The sequence below is a fragment of the Colletes latitarsis genome, chromosome 1 (genome assembly GCF_051014445.1).
Source record: "Colletes latitarsis isolate SP2378_abdomen chromosome 1, iyColLati1, whole genome shotgun sequence".
Classification (NCBI taxonomy): Eukaryota; Metazoa; Arthropoda; class Insecta; order Hymenoptera; family Colletidae; genus Colletes; species Colletes latitarsis.
In genome coordinates this window covers 22617126-22638662 of record NC_135134.1, presented here as the reverse complement: position 1 = coordinate 22638662, position 21537 = coordinate 22617126, and positions in this window count along the sequence as shown.

Sequence of the window (21537 nt, the reverse complement as noted above, 5' to 3'; positions counted from 1 at the left end):
ACTTGTTGGCCAGATCATGGGTTTTTTGTGGCTTGGACCCCGTAGTAATGCGGTACCACACCGAAAGAGTCAATTAAACCTGGTTGCGGTTAATATTTTAGAGGATAACGCCGGTTATGTCTCGGTTAGGTCTGGTATTTGCCCTCATCTGGCTCGTATTTTCGCATTTTTCGCATACTAGTTGCCAGATCCTGGGATATTTCTGGTTTGGATCACGTACTAATGTGGTACTACACTGAAACACTCAAGTAAACCTGGTTCCGAGTAATATTTTGGAGGATAACGCCGGTTGTGTCTGGGTTAGGTCTGGTATTTGCCCTCATCTGGCTCGTACTTTCGCATTTTTCGCAAACTTGTTGGCCAGATCCTGGCCTTTTTCTGTTTTGGATCACGGAGTAATGCAGTAACACGCCGAAACAGTCAATTGAACCTGGTACCGATTGATATTTTAGAGGATAACGCCAGTTATGTCTGGGTAAGTTCTGGTATTTGCAGACATCTGCCTCATACTTTCACATTTTTCGCATACTTCTTGGCCAGACCCTGGCCTTTTTCTGGTTTGGATCACGTAGTCATGCGGTACCACATCGCAACAGTCAATTAAACCCGGTTCGGATTAATATTTTAGAGGATTACGCCGGTTATGTCTCGGTTATGTCTGGGATTTGCCCTCATCTGGCTCGTACTTTCGCATTTTTCGCATAATTGTTGGCCAGATCCTGGGCTTTTTCTGGTTTGGATCACGTATTAATGCGGTACCACACCGCAACAGTCAATTAAGCCTGGTTGCGACTAATATTTTAGAGGATAACGCCGGTTATTTCTCTGTTAGTTCTGGGATTTGCCCTCATCTGGCACATACTTTCGCATTTTTCGCATACTTGAATGGCCAGATCCCGGACTTTTTCTGGCTTGGCTCACGTAGTAATGCGGTACCACACCGAAACAGTCAATTAAACCTGGTAGCGATTAATATTTTAGGGGATAACTCCGGTTATGTCTCGGTTATGTCTAGGATTTGCCCTCATCAGGCTCGTACTTTCGCATTTTTCGCATACTTGTTGGCCAGACCCTGGCCTTTTCTGGTTTCGATCACGTAGTAATGTACCACACCGAAACAGTCAATTAAACCTGGATCCGAGTAATATCTTGGAGGATAACGCCGGTTATGTGTCGGTTGGGTCTGGGATTTGCCCCCATCTGGCTCGTACTTTCGCAGTTCTCGCATACTTGTAGGCCAGATCATGGGTTTTTTCTGGCTTGGACCCCGTAGTAATGCGGTACCACACCGAAACAGTCAATTAAACCTGGTTCCGATTACTTCTTTAGAGGATAACGCTCGTTATGTCTGGGTTAGGTCTGTATTTGCAATCATGTAGCACATACTTTCGCACTTTTCGCATACTTGATTGGTCAGATCCTGGCCTTTTTCTGGCTTGGCCCACGTAGTAATGTGGTACCACACTGAAACTGTCAATTAAACCTGGTACCGATTGATATTTTAGATGATAACACCAGTTATGTCTGGGTAAGTTCTGGTATTTGCCATCATCTAGCTCATACTTTCACATTTTTCGCATACTTGTTGGCCAGATCCTGGGTTTTTTCTGGTTAGGATCACGTATTAATGTGGCACCACGCTGAAACAGTCAATAAAACCTGGTTCCGATTAATATTTTCGAGTAGAACGCCGGTTATGCCTGGGATAGGTCTGGTATTTTGCATCATCTAGCACATGCTTTCGCACTTTTCGCATACATGAATGGTCAGATCCTGTCCTTTTTCTGGCTTGGATCACGTAGTAATGCGGTACCACACCGCAACAGTCAATAAAACCTGGTTGCAACTAATATTTCAGAGGATAACGCCGGATATGTCTCGGTTATGTCTGGGATTTGCCCTCATCTGGCTCGTACTTTCGCATTTTTCGCATACTAGTTGGCCAGATCCCGGAATTTCTCTGGCTTGGATCACGTAGTATTGCGGTATCACACCGAAACAGTCAATTGAACCTGGTTGCGACTAATATTTCAGAGGATAACGCCGGATATGTCTCGGTTATGTCTGGGATTTGCACTCATCTGGCTCGTACTTTCGCATTTTTCGCATACTTGTTGGCCAGACCCTGGGTTTTTTTCCGGTTAGGATCACGTATTAATGTGGTACCACACTGAAACAGTCAATAAAACCTGGTTCCGATTAATATTTTAGAGGATAACGTCAGTTATGTCTCGGTTGGGTCTAGTATTTAACCGCATCTGTCTCGTACTTTCGCATTTTTCGCATATTTGTTGTCCAGATCCCGACCTTTTTATGGTTTGGATCACGTAGTAATGCGGTACCACACTGAAACAGTCAATGAAACCTGGTTCCGATTAATATTTTAGAGGATAACATCGGTTATGTCTGGGTTAGTTCTGGTATTTGCAATCATATGGCTCATACATTCGCATTTTTGGCATACTTTTTGGCCAGATCCTGGGTTTTTTCTGGTTTGGATCACGTAGTAATCTGGTACCACACTGAAACTGTCCATTAAACCTGGTTTCGATCAATATTTTAGAGGATAAGGCATGTTAGGTCTGGGTTAGGTCTGGGATTTGCCCCCTTCAGTCTCAGACTTTCGCATTCTTCACATCCTTGTTGGCCAGATCCTGGGTTTTTTCTGGTTTGGAGCACATAGCAATGTGGTACCACACTGAAACAGTCGACTGAACCTGGTCACGATCAATATTTTAGAGGATAACGCATGTTAGGTCTAGGTTAGGGCTGGGATTTGCTCTCATCAGGCTCATACTTTCGCATATTTCTGATACTTGATGGCCAGATTCTGGTCTTTTTCTGGTTTCGATCACGTAGTAATGCGGTACCACACTGAAACAGTCCATTAAACCTGGTTTCGATCAATGTTTTAGAGGATAACGCATGTTAGGTCTAGGTTAGGCCTTGGATTTGCCCTCATGAGACTCATACTTTCGCATTCCTCACATACTTGTTGAACAGATCCCGGGTTTTTTTCTGGTTTGGGTCACATGGTAATGTGTTACACCACTGAAACAGTCGACTAATCCTGGTCTCGGTCAATATTTTAGAGGATAACGCATGTTAGGTCTAGGTTAGGTCTGGGATTTGCTCTCATCAGGCTCATACATTCGCATATTTCTCATACTTGATGGCCGGATCCTGGGTTTTTTCTGGTTTGGAGCACATAGTAATGTGGTACCACACTGAAACAGTCGACTAATCCTGGTCTCGGTCAATATTTTAGAGGATAACGCATGTTAGGTCTATGTTAGGTCTGGGATTTGCTCTCATCAGGCTCAAACATTCGCATATTTCCCATACTCGATGGCCAGATCCTGGCCTTTTTCTGTTTTGGAACACGTGGTAATGTGGTACCACACTGAAACAGTCAATTAAACCTAGTCTGGGTCAACATTTCAAAGGATAACTCATGTTAGGTCGAGGTTAGGTCTGGGATTTGCTCTCATCAGGCTCATACTTTCGCGTGTTTCTCATACTTGATGGCCAGATTCGGGGCTTTTCTTAGTTTGGATCACGCAGTAATGTGGTACCACACTGAAACAGACCATTAAACCTGGTTTCGATAAATATTTTAGAGGATAATACATGTTAGGTCTAGGTTAGGCCTTGGATTTGCACTCATCAGGGTCATACTTTCACATTCTTCACAGACTTGTTCAACAGAACACGGGTTTTTTCTGGTTTGGATCACGTAGCAATGTGGTACCACACTGAATCAGTCCATTAAACCTGGTTTCGTTCAATATTTTAGAGGACAACGCATGTTAGGTCTATATTAGGTCCGGGATTTGCTCTCATCAGGCTCATACTTCCGTATATTTCTCTTACTTGTTAGCCAGATCCTTCGCTTTTTCTGGTTTGGATCACACAGTAATGTGGTACCACACTGAAACAGTCGATTAATCCTGGTTTCGATCGATATGTTAGAGGATAACGCATGTTAGGTCTAGGTTAGGTCTGGGATTTGCACTCATCAGGCTCATACTTTCGCATATTTCTCATACTTGATGGCCAGATCCTGGGCTTTTTCTGGTTTGGATCACGTAGTAATGTGGTACCACACTGAAACAGTCGACTAATCCTGGTCTCGGTCAATATTTTAGAGGAAAACGCATGTTAGGTCTAGGTTAGGTCTGGGATTTGCACACATCAGGCTCATACTTTCGCATATTTCTCATACTTGTTGGCCAGATTCTGGGCTTTTTTTGGCTTGGATCACGTAGTAATGTGGTACCACACTGAAACTGTCCATTAAACCTGGTTTCGATCAATATTTTAGAGGATAACGCATGTTAGGTCTGGGTTAGGTCTGGGATTTGCCCTCTTCAGTCTCACACTTTCGCATTCTACACATCCTTGTTGGCCGGATCCTGGGTTTTTTCTGGTTTGGAGCACATAGTAATGTGGCACCACACTGAAACAGTCGACTAAACCTGGTCACGATCAATATTTCAGAGGATAACGCATGTTAGGTCTAGGTTAGGGCTGGGATTTGCTCTCATCAGGCTCATACTTTCGCATATTTCTGATACTTGATGGCCAGATTCTGGTCTTTTTCTGGTTTCGATCACGTAGTAATGCGGTACCACACTGAAACAGTCCATTAAACTTGGTTTCGATCAATGTTTTAGAGGATAACGCATGTTAGGTCTAGGTTAGGCCTTGGATTTGCCCTCATGAGACTCATACTTTCGCATTCTTCACATACTTGTTGAACAGATCCCGGGTTTTTTCTGGTTTGGGTCACGTGGTAATGTGTTACCCCACTGAAACAGTCGACTAATCCTGGTCTCGGCCAATATTTTAGAGGATAACGCATGTTAGGTCTAGGTTAGGTCTGGGATTTGCTCTCATCAGGCTCATACATTCGCATATTTCTCATACTTGATGGCCAGATCCTGGGCTTTTTCGGGTATGGGTCACGTAGTAATGTGGTACCACACTGAAACAGTCGACTAATCCTGGTCTCGGTCAATATTTTAGAGGATAACGCATGTTAGGTCTAGGTTAGGTCTGGGATTTGCACTCATCAGGCTCATACTTTCGCATATTTCTCATACTTGATGGCCAGATTCTGGGCCTTTTTTGGTTTCGATCACGTAGTAATGCAGTACCACGCTGAAACAGACCATTAAACCTGGTTTCGATAAATATCTTAGAGGATAACGCATGTTAGGTCTAGGTTAGGTCTGGGATTTGCACTCATCAGGCTCATACTTTCGCATATATCTCATACTTGTTGGCCAGATTCTGGGCTTTTTTTGGCAAGGATCACATAGTAATGTGGTACCACACTGAAACTGTCCACTAAACCTGGTTTCGATCAATATTTTAGAGGATAACACATGTTAGGTCTATGTTAGGTCTGGGATTTGCTCTCATCAGGCTCAAACATTCGCATATTTCTCATACTCGATGGCCAGATACTGGGCTTTTTCTGGTTTGGATCACGTAGTAATGTGGTACGACACGGAAACAGTCGATTAAACCTGGTCTCGATCAATATTCTAGAGGATAACGCATGTTAGGTCTGGGTTAGGTCTGGGATTTGCCCTCTTCAGTCTCATACTTTCGCATTCTTCACATCCTTGTTGGCCAGATCCTGGGCTTTTTCTGGTTTGGATCACGTAGTTATGTGGTACCACACAGAAACAGTCGACTAAACCTGGTCTCGGTCAATATTTTAGAGGATTACTCATGTTAGGTCTAGATTAGGTCTGGGATTTGCTCTCATCAGGCTCATGCTTTCGCATGTTTCTCATACATGATGGCCAGATTCTGGGCTTTTTCTGGTTTGGATCAGGTAGTAATGTGGTACGACACGGAAACAGTCGATTAAACCTGGTCTCGATCAATATTCTAGAGGATAACGCATGTTAGGACTGGGTTAGGTCTGGGATTTGCCCTCTTCAGTCTCATACTTTCGCATTCTTCACATCCTTGTTGGCCAGATCCTGGGCTTTTTCTGGTTTGGATCACGTAGTTATGTGGTACCACACAGAAACAGTCGACTAAACCTGGTCACGATCAATATTTTAGAGGATAACGCAAGTTAGGTCTAGGTTAGGGCTGGGATTAGCTCTCATCAGGCGCATACATTCGCATATTTCTCATACTTGATGGCCTGATCCTGGGCTTTTTCTGGTTTGGATCACGTAGTAATGTGGTACCACACTGAAACTGTCGACTAATCCTGGTCTCGGTCAATATTTTAGAGGATAACGCATGTTAGGTCTAGGTTAGGTCTGGGATTTGCACTCATTAGGCTCATACTTTCGCATATTTCTCATACTTGTTGGCCAGATTCTGGGCTTTTTTTGGCTTGGATCACGTAGTAATGTGGTACCACACTGAAACTGCCCATTAAACCTGCTTTCGTTCAATATTTTAGAGGATAACGCATGTTAGGTCTAGGTTAGGTCCGGGATTTGCTCTCATCAGGCTCATACTTTCGCATATTTCTCTTACTTGTTAGCCAAATCCTTTGCTTTTTCTGGTTTGGATCAAACAGTAATGTGGTACCACACTGAAACAGTCGATTAAACCTAGTTTCGATCGATATGTTAGAGGATAACGCATGTTAGGTCTAGGTTAGGTCTGGGATTTGCACTCATCAGGCTCATACTTTCGCATATTTCTCATGCTTGATGGCCAGATTCTGGGCCTTTTTTGGTTTCGATCACGTAGTAATGCGGTACCACGCTGATACAGACCATTAAACCTGGTTTCGATCCATATTTTAGAGGATAACGCATGTTAGGTCTATGTTAGGTCCGGGATTTGCCCTCATCGGGCTCACACTTTCGCATTCTTCACATACCTGTTGAACAGATCCAGGGTTTTTTCTGGTTTGGATCACGTGGTAATGTGGTACCACACTGAAACCGTCCATTAAACCTAGTCTGGGTCAACATTTCAAAGGATAACTCACGTTAGGTCTAGGATAGGTCTGGGATTTGCTCTCATCAGGCTCATACATTCGCATATTTCTGATACTTGATGGCCAGATCCTGAGCTTTTTCTGGTTTGGATCACGTAGTAATGTGGTACCACACTGAAACAGTCGACTAATTCTGGTCTCGGTCAATATTTTGGAGGATAACGCATGTTAGGTCTAGGTTAGGTCTGGGATTTGCACTCATCAGGCTCATACTTTCGCATATTCCTCATACTTGTTGGCCAGATTCTGGGCTTTTTTTGGCTTGGATCACGTAGTAATGTGGTACCACACTGAAACTGTCCATTAAACCTGGTTTCGATCAATATTTTAGAGGATAACGCATGTTAGGTCTATGTTAGGTCTGGGATTTGCACTCATCAGGCTCATACATTCGCATATTTCTGATACTTGATTGCCAGATTCTGGTCTTTTTCTGGTTTCGTTCACGTAGTAATGCGGTACCACACTGAAACAGTCCATTAAACCTGGTTTCGATGAATGTTTTAGAGGATAACGCCTGTTAGGTCTAGGTTAGGCCTTGGATTTGCCCCCATCAGACTCATAGTTTCGCATTCTTCACATACTTGTTGTACAGATTCCGGGTTTTGTCTGGTTTGGGTCACGTGGTAATGTGTTACCCCACTGAAACAGTCGACTAATCCTTGTCTCGGTCAATATTTTAGAGGATAACGCCAGTTATGTCTGGGTAAGTTCTGGTATTTGCAGACATCTGCCTCATACTTTCACATTTTTCGCATACTTCTTGGCCAGACCCTGGCCTTTTTCTGGTTTGGATCACGTAGTCATGCGGTACCACATCGCAACAGTCAATTAAACCCGGTTCGGATTAATATTTTAGAGGATTACGCCGGTTATGTCTCGGTTATGTCTGGGATTTGCCCTCATCTGGCTCGTACTTTCGCATTTTTCGCATAATTGTTGGCCAGATCCTGGGCTTTTTCTGGTTTGGATCACGTATTAATGCGGTACCACACCGCAACAGTCAATTAAGCCTGGTTGCGACTAATATTTTAGAGGATAACGCCGGTTATTTCTCTGTTAGTTCTGGGATTTGCCCTCATCTGGCACATACTTTCGCATTTTTCGCATACTTGAATGGCCAGATCCCGGACTTTTTCTGGCTTGGCTCACGTAGTAATGCGGTACCACACCGAAACAGTCAATTAAACCTGGTAGCGATTAATATTTTAGGGGATAACTCCGGTTATGTCTCGGTTATGTCTAGGATTTGCCCTCATCAGGCTCGTACTTTCGCATTTTTCGCATACTTGTTGGCCAGACCCTGGCCTTTTCTGGTTTCGATCACGTAGTAATGTACCACACCGAAACAGTCAATTAAACCTGGATCCGAGTAATATCTTGGAGGATAACGCCGGTTATGTGTCGGTTGGGTCTGGGATTTGCCCCCATCTGGCTCGTACTTTCGCAGTTCTCGCATACTTGTAGGCCAGATCATGGGTTTTTTCTGGCTTGGACCCCGTAGTAATGCGGTACCACACCGAAACAGTCAATTAAACCTGGTTCCGATTACTTCTTTAGAGGATAACGCTCGTTATGTCTGGGTTAGGTCTGTATTTGCAATCATGTAGCACATACTTTCGCACTTTTCGCATACTTGATTGGTCAGATCCTGGCCTTTTTCTGGCTTGGCCCACGTAGTAATGTGGTACCACACTGAAACTGTCAATTAAACCTGGTACCGATTGATATTTTAGATGATAACACCAGTTATGTCTGGGTAAGTTCTGGTATTTGCCATCATCTAGCTCATACTTTCACATTTTTCGCATACTTGTTGGCCAGATCCTGGGTTTTTTCTGGTTAGGATCACGTATTAATGTGGCACCACGCTGAAACAGTCAATAAAACCTGGTTCCGATTAATATTTTCGAGTAGAACGCCGGTTATGCCTGGGATAGGTCTGGTATTTTGCATCATCTAGCACATGCTTTCGCACTTTTCGCATACATGAATGGTCAGATCCTGTCCTTTTTCTGGCTTGGATCACGTAGTAATGCGGTACCACACCGCAACAGTCAATAAAACCTGGTTGCAACTAATATTTCAGAGGATAACGCCGGATATGTCTCGGTTATGTCTGGGATTTGCCCTCATCTGGCTCGTACTTTCGCATTTTTCGCATACTAGTTGGCCAGATCCCGGAATTTCTCTGGCTTGGATCACGTAGTATTGCGGTATCACACCGAAACAGTCAATTGAACCTGGTTGCGACTAATATTTCAGAGGATAACGCCGGATATGTCTCGGTTATGTCTGGGATTTGCACTCATCTGGCTCGTACTTTCGCATTTTTCGCATACTTGTTGGCCAGACCCTGGGTTTTTTTCCGGTTAGGATCACGTATTAATGTGGTACCACACTGAAACAGTCAATAAAACCTGGTTCCGATTAATATTTTAGAGGATAACGTCAGTTATGTCTCGGTTGGGTCTAGTATTTAACCGCATCTGTCTCGTACTTTCGCATTTTTCGCATATTTGTTGTCCAGATCCCGACCTTTTTATGGTTTGGATCACGTAGTAATGCGGTACCACACTGAAACAGTCAATGAAACCTGGTTCCGATTAATATTTTAGAGGATAACATCGGTTATGTCTGGGTTAGTTCTGGTATTTGCAATCATATGGCTCATACATTCGCATTTTTGGCATACTTTTTGGCCAGATCCTGGGTTTTTTCTGGTTTGGATCACGTAGTAATCTGGTACCACACTGAAACTGTCCATTAAACCTGGTTTCGATCAATATTTTAGAGGATAAGGCATGTTAGGTCTGGGTTAGGTCTGGGATTTGCCCCCTTCAGTCTCAGACTTTCGCATTCTTCACATCCTTGTTGGCCAGATCCTGGGTTTTTTCTGGTTTGGAGCACATAGCAATGTGGTACCACACTGAAACAGTCGACTGAACCTGGTCACGATCAATATTTTAGAGGATAACGCATGTTAGGTCTAGGTTAGGGCTGGGATTTGCTCTCATCAGGCTCATACTTTCGCATATTTCTGATACTTGATGGCCAGATTCTGGTCTTTTTCTGGTTTCGATCACGTAGTAATGCGGTACCACACTGAAACAGTCCATTAAACCTGGTTTCGATCAATGTTTTAGAGGATAACGCATGTTAGGTCTAGGTTAGGCCTTGGATTTGCCCTCATGAGACTCATACTTTCGCATTCCTCACATACTTGTTGAACAGATCCCGGGTTTTTTTCTGGTTTGGGTCACATGGTAATGTGTTACACCACTGAAACAGTCGACTAATCCTGGTCTCGGTCAATATTTTAGAGGATAACGCATGTTAGGTCTAGGTTAGGTCTGGGATTTGCTCTCATCAGGCTCATACATTCGCATATTTCTCATACTTGATGGCCGGATCCTGGGTTTTTTCTGGTTTGGAGCACATAGTAATGTGGTACCACACTGAAACAGTCGACTAATCCTGGTCTCGGTCAATATTTTAGAGGATAACGCATGTTAGGTCTATGTTAGGTCTGGGATTTGCTCTCATCAGGCTCAAACATTCGCATATTTCCCATACTCGATGGCCAGATCCTGGCCTTTTTCTGTTTTGGAACACGTGGTAATGTGGTACCACACTGAAACAGTCAATTAAACCTAGTCTGGGTCAACATTTCAAAGGATAACTCATGTTAGGTCGAGGTTAGGTCTGGGATTTGCTCTCATCAGGCTCATACTTTCGCGTGTTTCTCATACTTGATGGCCAGATTCGGGGCTTTTCTTAGTTTGGATCACGCAGTAATGTGGTACCACACTGAAACAGACCATTAAACCTGGTTTCGATAAATATTTTAGAGGATAATACATGTTAGGTCTAGGTTAGGCCTTGGATTTGCACTCATCAGGGTCATACTTTCACATTCTTCACAGACTTGTTCAACAGAACACGGGTTTTTTCTGGTTTGGATCACGTAGCAATGTGGTACCACACTGAATCAGTCCATTAAACCTGGTTTCGTTCAATATTTTAGAGGACAACGCATGTTAGGTCTATATTAGGTCCGGGATTTGCTCTCATCAGGCTCATACTTCCGTATATTTCTCTTACTTGTTAGCCAGATCCTTCGCTTTTTCTGGTTTGGATCACACAGTAATGTGGTACCACACTGAAACAGTCGATTAATCCTGGTTTCGATCGATATGTTAGAGGATAACGCATGTTAGGTCTAGGTTAGGTCTGGGATTTGCACTCATCAGGCTCATACTTTCGCATATTTCTCATACTTGATGGCCAGATCCTGGGCTTTTTCTGGTTTGGATCACGTAGTAATGTGGTACCACACTGAAACAGTCGACTAATCCTGGTCTCGGTCAATATTTTAGAGGAAAACGCATGTTAGGTCTAGGTTAGGTCTGGGATTTGCACACATCAGGCTCATACTTTCGCATATTTCTCATACTTGTTGGCCAGATTCTGGGCTTTTTTTGGCTTGGATCACGTAGTAATGTGGTACCACACTGAAACTGTCCATTAAACCTGGTTTCGATCAATATTTTAGAGGATAACGCATGTTAGGTCTGGGTTAGGTCTGGGATTTGCCCTCTTCAGTCTCACACTTTCGCATTCTACACATCCTTGTTGGCCGGATCCTGGGTTTTTTCTGGTTTGGAGCACATAGTAATGTGGCACCACACTGAAACAGTCGACTAAACCTGGTCACGATCAATATTTCAGAGGATAACGCATGTTAGGTCTAGGTTAGGGCTGGGATTTGCTCTCATCAGGCTCATACTTTCGCATATTTCTGATACTTGATGGCCAGATTCTGGTCTTTTTCTGGTTTCGATCACGTAGTAATGCGGTACCACACTGAAACAGTCCATTAAACTTGGTTTCGATCAATGTTTTAGAGGATAACGCATGTTAGGTCTAGGTTAGGCCTTGGATTTGCCCTCATGAGACTCATACTTTCGCATTCTTCACATACTTGTTGAACAGATCCCGGGTTTTTTCTGGTTTGGGTCACGTGGTAATGTGTTACCCCACTGAAACAGTCGACTAATCCTGGTCTCGGCCAATATTTTAGAGGATAACGCATGTTAGGTCTAGGTTAGGTCTGGGATTTGCTCTCATCAGGCTCATACATTCGCATATTTCTCATACTTGATGGCCAGATCCTGGGCTTTTTCGGGTATGGGTCACGTAGTAATGTGGTACCACACTGAAACAGTCGACTAATCCTGGTCTCGGTCAATATTTTAGAGGATAACGCATGTTAGGTCTAGGTTAGGTCTGGGATTTGCACTCATCAGGCTCATACTTTCGCATATTTCTCATACTTGATGGCCAGATTCTGGGCCTTTTTTGGTTTCGATCACGTAGTAATGCAGTACCACGCTGAAACAGACCATTAAACCTGGTTTCGATAAATATCTTAGAGGATAACGCATGTTAGGTCTAGGTTAGGTCTGGGATTTGCACTCATCAGGCTCATACTTTCGCATATATCTCATACTTGTTGGCCAGATTCTGGGCTTTTTTTGGCAAGGATCACATAGTAATGTGGTACCACACTGAAACTGTCCACTAAACCTGGTTTCGATCAATATTTTAGAGGATAACACATGTTAGGTCTATGTTAGGTCTGGGATTTGCTCTCATCAGGCTCAAACATTCGCATATTTCTCATACTCGATGGCCAGATACTGGGCTTTTTCTGGTTTGGATCACGTAGTAATGTGGTACGACACGGAAACAGTCGATTAAACCTGGTCTCGATCAATATTCTAGAGGATAACGCATGTTAGGTCTGGGTTAGGTCTGGGATTTGCCCTCTTCAGTCTCATACTTTCGCATTCTTCACATCCTTGTTGGCCAGATCCTGGGCTTTTTCTGGTTTGGATCACGTAGTTATGTGGTACCACACAGAAACAGTCGACTAAACCTGGTCTCGGTCAATATTTTAGAGGATTACTCATGTTAGGTCTAGATTAGGTCTGGGATTTGCTCTCATCAGGCTCATGCTTTCGCATGTTTCTCATACATGATGGCCAGATTCTGGGCTTTTTCTGGTTTGGATCAGGTAGTAATGTGGTACGACACGGAAACAGTCGATTAAACCTGGTCTCGATCAATATTCTAGAGGATAACGCATGTTAGGACTGGGTTAGGTCTGGGATTTGCCCTCTTCAGTCTCATACTTTCGCATTCTTCACATCCTTGTTGGCCAGATCCTGGGCTTTTTCTGGTTTGGATCACGTAGTTATGTGGTACCACACAGAAACAGTCGACTAAACCTGGTCACGATCAATATTTTAGAGGATAACGCAAGTTAGGTCTAGGTTAGGGCTGGGATTAGCTCTCATCAGGCGCATACATTCGCATATTTCTCATACTTGATGGCCTGATCCTGGGCTTTTTCTGGTTTGGATCACGTAGTAATGTGGTACCACACTGAAACTGTCGACTAATCCTGGTCTCGGTCAATATTTTAGAGGATAACGCATGTTAGGTCTAGGTTAGGTCTGGGATTTGCACTCATTAGGCTCATACTTTCGCATATTTCTCATACTTGTTGGCCAGATTCTGGGCTTTTTTTGGCTTGGATCACGTAGTAATGTGGTACCACACTGAAACTGCCCATTAAACCTGCTTTCGTTCAATATTTTAGAGGATAACGCATGTTAGGTCTAGGTTAGGTCCGGGATTTGCTCTCATCAGGCTCATACTTTCGCATATTTCTCTTACTTGTTAGCCAAATCCTTTGCTTTTTCTGGTTTGGATCAAACAGTAATGTGGTACCACACTGAAACAGTCGATTAAACCTAGTTTCGATCGATATGTTAGAGGATAACGCATGTTAGGTCTAGGTTAGGTCTGGGATTTGCACTCATCAGGCTCATACTTTCGCATATTTCTCATGCTTGATGGCCAGATTCTGGGCCTTTTTTGGTTTCGATCACGTAGTAATGCGGTACCACGCTGATACAGACCATTAAACCTGGTTTCGATCCATATTTTAGAGGATAACGCATGTTAGGTCTATGTTAGGTCCGGGATTTGCCCTCATCGGGCTCACACTTTCGCATTCTTCACATACCTGTTGAACAGATCCAGGGTTTTTTCTGGTTTGGATCACGTGGTAATGTGGTACCACACTGAAACCGTCCATTAAACCTAGTCTGGGTCAACATTTCAAAGGATAACTCACGTTAGGTCTAGGATAGGTCTGGGATTTGCTCTCATCAGGCTCATACATTCGCATATTTCTGATACTTGATGGCCAGATCCTGAGCTTTTTCTGGTTTGGATCACGTAGTAATGTGGTACCACACTGAAACAGTCGACTAATTCTGGTCTCGGTCAATATTTTGGAGGATAACGCATGTTAGGTCTAGGTTAGGTCTGGGATTTGCACTCATCAGGCTCATACTTTCGCATATTCCTCATACTTGTTGGCCAGATTCTGGGCTTTTTTTGGCTTGGATCACGTAGTAATGTGGTACCACACTGAAACTGTCCATTAAACCTGGTTTCGATCAATATTTTAGAGGATAACGCATGTTAGGTCTATGTTAGGTCTGGGATTTGCACTCATCAGGCTCATACATTCGCATATTTCTGATACTTGATTGCCAGATTCTGGTCTTTTTCTGGTTTCGTTCACGTAGTAATGCGGTACCACACTGAAACAGTCCATTAAACCTGGTTTCGATGAATGTTTTAGAGGATAACGCCTGTTAGGTCTAGGTTAGGCCTTGGATTTGCCCCCATCAGACTCATAGTTTCGCATTCTTCACATACTTGTTGTACAGATTCCGGGTTTTGTCTGGTTTGGGTCACGTGGTAATGTGTTACCCCACTGAAACAGTCGACTAATCCTTGTCTCGGTCAATATTTTAGAGGATAACGCATGTTAGGTCTAGGTTAGGTCTGGGATTTGCTCTCATCAGGCTCATACATTCGCATATTTCTCATACTTGATGGCCAGATCCTGGGCTTTTTCCGGTTTGGATCACGTAGTAATGTGGTACCACACTGAAACAGTCGACTAATCCTGGTCTCGGTCAATATTTTAGAGGATAACGCATGTTAGGTCTAGGTTAGGTCTGGGATTTGCACTCATCAGGCTCATACCTTCGCATATTTCTCATACTTGTTGGCCAGATTCTGGGCTTTTTTTGGCATGGATCACGTAGTAATGTGGTACCACACTGGAACCGTCCACTAAACCTGGTTTCGATCAATATTTTAGAGGATAACGCATGTTAGGTCTATGTTAGTTCTGGGATATGCTCTCATCAGGCTCAAACATTCGCATATTTCTCATACTTGATGGCCAGATCCTGGGCGTTTTCTGGTTTGGATCTGGTAGTAATGTGGTACCACACTGAAACAGTCGACTAATCCTGGTCTCGGTCAATATGTTAGGGGATAACGCATGTTAGGTCTAGGTTAGGTCTGGGATTTGCACTCATCAGGCTCATACTTTCGCATATTTCTCATACTTGATGGCCGGATTCTTGGCCTTTCATGGTTTAGATCACGTAGTAATGCGGTACCACACTGAAACAGTCCATTAAACCTGGTTCCGATCAATATTTTTGAGGATAACGCATGCTATTGTCTCGGTTAGGTCTAGGATTTGCCCCTCATCAGGCTCATGATTTCGCATATTTCTCATACTTGTTGGCCAGATTCTGGGCTTTCACTGCTTTGGACCACGTAGCAATGTGGTACCACACTGAAACAGTCCAGTAAACCTGGTTTTGATCAATAATTTTGTAGATAACTCATGTTATGTCTAGGCCAGGCCTGGGATTTGCCCACATCAGACTCATACTTCCGCATTCCTCAAATACTTGTGGAACAGAGCCTGGGTTTTATATGGTTTCGATCACATAGTAATGTGGTACCACACTGAAACAGTCGACTAAACCTGGTCACGATCAATATTTTAGAGGATAACGCAAGTTAGGTCTAGGTTAGGGCTGGGATTTGCTCTCATCAGGCGCATACATTCGCATATTTCTCATACTTTATGGCCAGATCCTGGGCTTTTTCTGGTTTGGATCACGTAGTAATGTGGTACTACACTGAAACTGTCGACTAATCCTGGTCTCGGTCAATATTTTAGAGGATAACGCATGTTAGGTCTAGGTTAGGTCTGGGATTTGCACTCATTAGGCTCATACTTTCGCATATTTCTCATACTTGTTGGCCAGATTCTGGGCTTTTTTTGGCTTGCATCACGTAGTAATGTGGTACCACACTGAAACTGTCCATTAAACCTGGTTTCGATCAATATTTTAGAGGATAACGCATGTTAGGTCTATGTTAGGTCTGGGATTAGCTCTCATCAGGCTCATACATTCAGATTTTCCGCATACTTGATGGCCAGATCCTGGGCTTTTTCTGGTTTGGATCAAGTGGTAATGTGGTACCACACTGAAACAGTCCATTAAACCTGGTTTCGATCAATATTTTACAGGGTAACGCATGTTAGGTCTTGGTTCGGCCTTGGATTTGCCCTCATCAGGCTCACACGTTCGCATATTTCTCATACTTGATGGCCAGATCCTGGGCTTCTTCCGATTTGGATCACGTAGTAATGTGGTACCACACTGAAACAGTCGACTGAACCTGGTCATGATCAATATTTTAGAGGATAACGCTTGTTAGGTCGAGGTTAGGTCTGGGATTTGCACTCATCAGGCTCATACTTTCGCATATTTCTCATACTTGATGGCCAGATTCTGGGCTTTTTTTGGCTTGCATCACGTAGTAATGTGGTACCACACTGAAACTGTCCATTAAACCTGGTTTCGATCAATATTTTAGAGGATAACGCATGTTAGGTCTATGATAGGTCTGGGATTTGCTCTCATCAGGCTCAAACATTCGCATATTTCTCATACTTGATTGCCAGATTCTGGCCTTTTTCTGGTTTCGATCACGCAGTAATGCGGTACCACACTGAAACAGTCCATTAAACCTGGTTTCGATGAATGTTTTAGAGGATAACGCCTGTCAGGTCTAGGTTAGGCCTTGGATTTGCCCTCATCAGACTCATACTTTCGCATTCTTCACATACTTGTTGTACAGATTCCGGGTTTTGTCTGGTTTGGGTCACGTGGTAATGTGTTTCCCCACTGAAACAGTCGACTAATCCTTGTCTCGGTCAATATTTTAGAGGATAACGCATGTTAGGTCTGGGTTAGGTCTGGGATTTGCTATCATCAGGCTCATACATTCACATTTTCCGCATACTTGTTGGCCAGATCCTGGGCTTTTTTTGGCTTGCATCACGTAGTAATGTGGTACCACACTGAAACTGTCCATTAAACCTGGTTTCGATCAATATTTTAGAGGATAACGCATGTTAGGTCTAGGTTAGGTCTGGGATTAGCTCTCATCAGGCTCATACATTCAGATTTTCCGCATACTTGATGGCCAGATTCTGGGCCTTTTTTGGTTTCGATCACGTAGTAATGCGGTACCACGCTGATACAGACCATTAAACCTGGTTTCGATCCATATTTTAGAGGATAACGCATGTTAGGTCTATGTTAGGTCCGGGATTTGCCCTCATCGGGCTCACACTTTCGCATTCTTCACATACCTGTTGAACAGATCCAGGGTTTTTTCTGGTTTGGATCACGTGGTAATGTGGTACCACACTGAAACCGTCCATTAAACCTAGTCTGGGTCAACATTTCAAAGGATAACTCACGTTAGGTCTAGGATAGGTCTGGGATTTGCTCTCATCAGGCTCATACATTCGCATATTTCTGATACTTGATGGCCAGATCCTGAGCTTTTTCTGGTTTGGATCGCGTAGTAATGTGGTACCACACTGAAACAGTCGACTAATTCTGGTCTCGGTCAATATTTTGGAGGATAACGCATGTTAGGTCTAGGTTAGGTCTGGGATTTGCACTCATCAGGCTCATACTTTCGCATATTCCTCATACTTGTTGGCCAGATTCTGGGCTTTTTTTGGCTTGGATCACGTAGTAATGTGGTACCACACTGAAACTGTCCATTAAACCTGGTTTCGATCAATATTTTAGAGGATAACGCATGTTAGGTCTATGTTAGGTCTGGGATTTGCACTCATCAGGCTCATACATTCGCATATTTCTGATACTTGATTGCCAGATTCTGGTCTTTTTCTGGTTTCGTTCACGTAGTAATGCGGTACCACACTGAAACAGTCCATTAAACCTGGTTTCGATGAATGTTTTAGAGGATAACGCCTGTTAGGTCTAGGTTAGGCCTTGGATTTGCCCCCATCAGACTCATAGTTTCGCATTCTTCACATACTTGTTGTACAGATTCCGGGTTTTGTCTGGTTTGGGTCACGTGGTAATGTGTTACCCCACTGAAACAGTCGACTAATCCTTGTCTCGGTCAATATTTTAGAGGATAACGCATGTTAGGTCTAGGTTAGGTCTGGGATTTGCTCTCATCAGGCTCATACATTCGCATATTTCTCATACTTGATGGCCAGATCCTGGGCTTTTTCCGGTTTGGATCACGTAGTAATGTGGTACCACACTGAAACAGTCGACTAATCCTGGTCTCGGTCAATATTTTAGAGGATAACGCATGTTAGGTCTAGGTTAGGTCTGGGATTTGCACTCATCAGGCTCATACCTTCGCATATTTCTCATACTTGTTGGCCAGATTCTGGGCTTTTTTTGGCATGGATCACGTAGTAATGTGGTACCACACTGGAACCGTCCACTAAACCTGGTTTCGATCAATATTTTAGAGGATAACGCATGTTAGGTCTATGTTAGTTCTGGGATATGCTCTCATCAGGCTCAAACATTCGCATATTTCTCATACTTGATGGCCAGATCCTGGGCGTTTTCTGGTTTGGATCTGGTAGTAATGTGGTACCACACTGAAACAGTCGACTAATCCTGGTCTCGGTCAATATGTTAGAGGATAACGCATGTTAGGTCTAGGTTAGGTCTGGGATTTGCACTCATCAGGCTCATACTTTCGCATATTTCTCATACTTGATGGCCGGATTCTTGGCCTTTCATGGTTTAGATCACGTAGTAATGCGGTACCACACTGAAACAGTCCATTAAACCTGGTTCCGATCAATATTTTTGAGGATAACGCATGCTATTGTCTCGGTTAGGTCTAGGATTTGCCCCTCATCAGGCTCATGATTTCGCATATTTCTCATACTTGTTGGCCAGATTCTGGGCTTTCACTGCTTTGGACCACGTAGCAATGTGGTACCACACTGAAACAGTCCAGTAAACCTGGTTTTGATCAATAATTTTGTAGATAACTCATGTTATGTCTAGGCCAGGCCTGGGATTTGCCCACATCAGACTCATACTTCCGCATTCCTCAAATACTTGTGGAACAGAGCCTGGGTTTTATATGGTTTCGATCACATAGTAATGTGGTACCACACTGAAACAGTCGACTAAACCTGGTCACGATCAATATTTTAGAGGATAACGCAAGTTAGGTCTAGGTTAGGGCTGGGATTTGCTCTCATCAGGCGCATACATTCGCATATTTCTCATACTTTATGGCCAGATCCTGGGCTTTTTCTGGTTTGGATCACGTAGTAATGTGGTACCACACTGAAACTGTCGACTAATCCTGGTCTCGGTCAATATTTTAGAGGATAACGCATGTTAGGTCTAGGTTAGGTCTGGGATTTGCACTCATTAGGCTCATACTTTCGCATATTTCTCATACTTGTTGGCCAGATTCTGGGCTTTTTTTGGCTTGCATCACGTAGTAATGTGGTACCACACTGAAACTGTCCATTAAACCTGGTTTCGATCAATATTTTAGAGGATAACGCATGTTAGGTCTATGTTAGGTCTGGGATTAGCTCTCATCAGGCTCATACATTCAGATTTTCCGCATACTTGATGGCCAGATCCTGGGCTTTTTCTGGTTTGGATCAAGTGGTAATGTGGTACCACACTGAAACAGTCCATTAAACCTGGTTTCGATCAATATTTTACAGGGTAACGCATGTTAGGTCTTGGTTCGGCCTTGGATTTGCCCTCATCAGGCTCACACGTTCGCATATTTCTCATACTTGATGGCCAGATCCTGGGCTTCTTCCGGTTTGGATCACGTAGTAATGTGGTACCACACTGAAACAGTCGACTGAACCTGGTCATGATCAATATTTTAGAGGATAACGCTTGTTAGGTCGAGGTTAGGTCTGGGATTTGCACTCATCAGGCTCATACTTTCGCATATTTCTCATACTTGATGGCCAGATTCTGGGCTTTTTTTGGCTTGCATCACGTAGTAATGTGGTACCACACTGAAACTGTCCATTAAACCTGGTTTCGATCAATATTTTAGAGGATAACGCATGTTAGGTCTATGATAGGTCTGGGATTTGCTCTCATCAGGCTCAAACATTCGCATATTTCTCATACTTGATTGCCAGATTCTGGCCTTTTTCTGGTTTCGATCACGCAGTAATGCGGTACCACACTGAAACAGTCCATTAAACCTGGTTTCGATGAATGTTTTAGAGGATAACGCCTGTCAGGTCTAGGTTAGGCCTTGGATTTGCCCTCATCAGACTCATACTTTCGCATTCTTCACATACTTGTTGTACAGATTCCGGGTTTTGTCTGGTTTGGGTCACGTGGTAATGTGTTACCCCACTGAAACAGTCGACTAATCCTTGTCTCGGTCAATATTTTAGAGGATAACGCATGTTAGGTCTGGGTTAGGTCTGGGATTTGCTATCATCAGGCTCATACATTCACATTTTCCGCATACTTGTTGGCCAGATCCTGGGCTTTTTTTGGCTTGCATCACGTAGTAATGTGGTACCACACTGAAACTGTCCATTAAACGTGGTTTCGATCAATATTTTAGAGGATAACGCATGTTAGGTCTAGGTTAGGTCTGGGATTAGCTCTCATCAGGCTCATACATTCAGATTTTCCGCATACTTGATGGCCAGATCCTGGGCTTTTTCTGGTTTGGATCACGTAGTAATGTGGTACCACACTGAAACTGTCGACTAATCCTGGTCTCGGTCAATATTTTAGAGGATAACGCATGTTAGGTCTAGGTTAGGTCTGGGATTTGCACTCATTAGGCTCATACTTTCGCATATTTCTCATACTTGTTGGCCAGATTCTGGGCTTTTTTTGGCTTGCATCACGTAGTAATGTGGTACCACACTGAAACTGTCCATTAAACCTGGTTTCGATCAATATTTTACAGGGTAACGCATGTTAGGTCTTGGTTCGGCCTTGGATTTGCCCTCATCAGGCTCACACGTTCGCATTCTTCACATACCTGGTGAACAGATCCTGGGCTTTTTCTGGTTTGGATCAAGTGGTAATGTGGTACCACACTGAAACAGTCCATTAAACCTAGTCTGGGTCAACATTTCAAAGGATAACTCATGTTAGGTCCAGGTTAGGTCTGGGATTTGCACTCATCAGGCTCATACAATCGCATATTTCTCATACTTGATGAACAGATTCTGGGCTTTTTTTGGCTTGCATCACGTAGTAATGTGGTACCACACT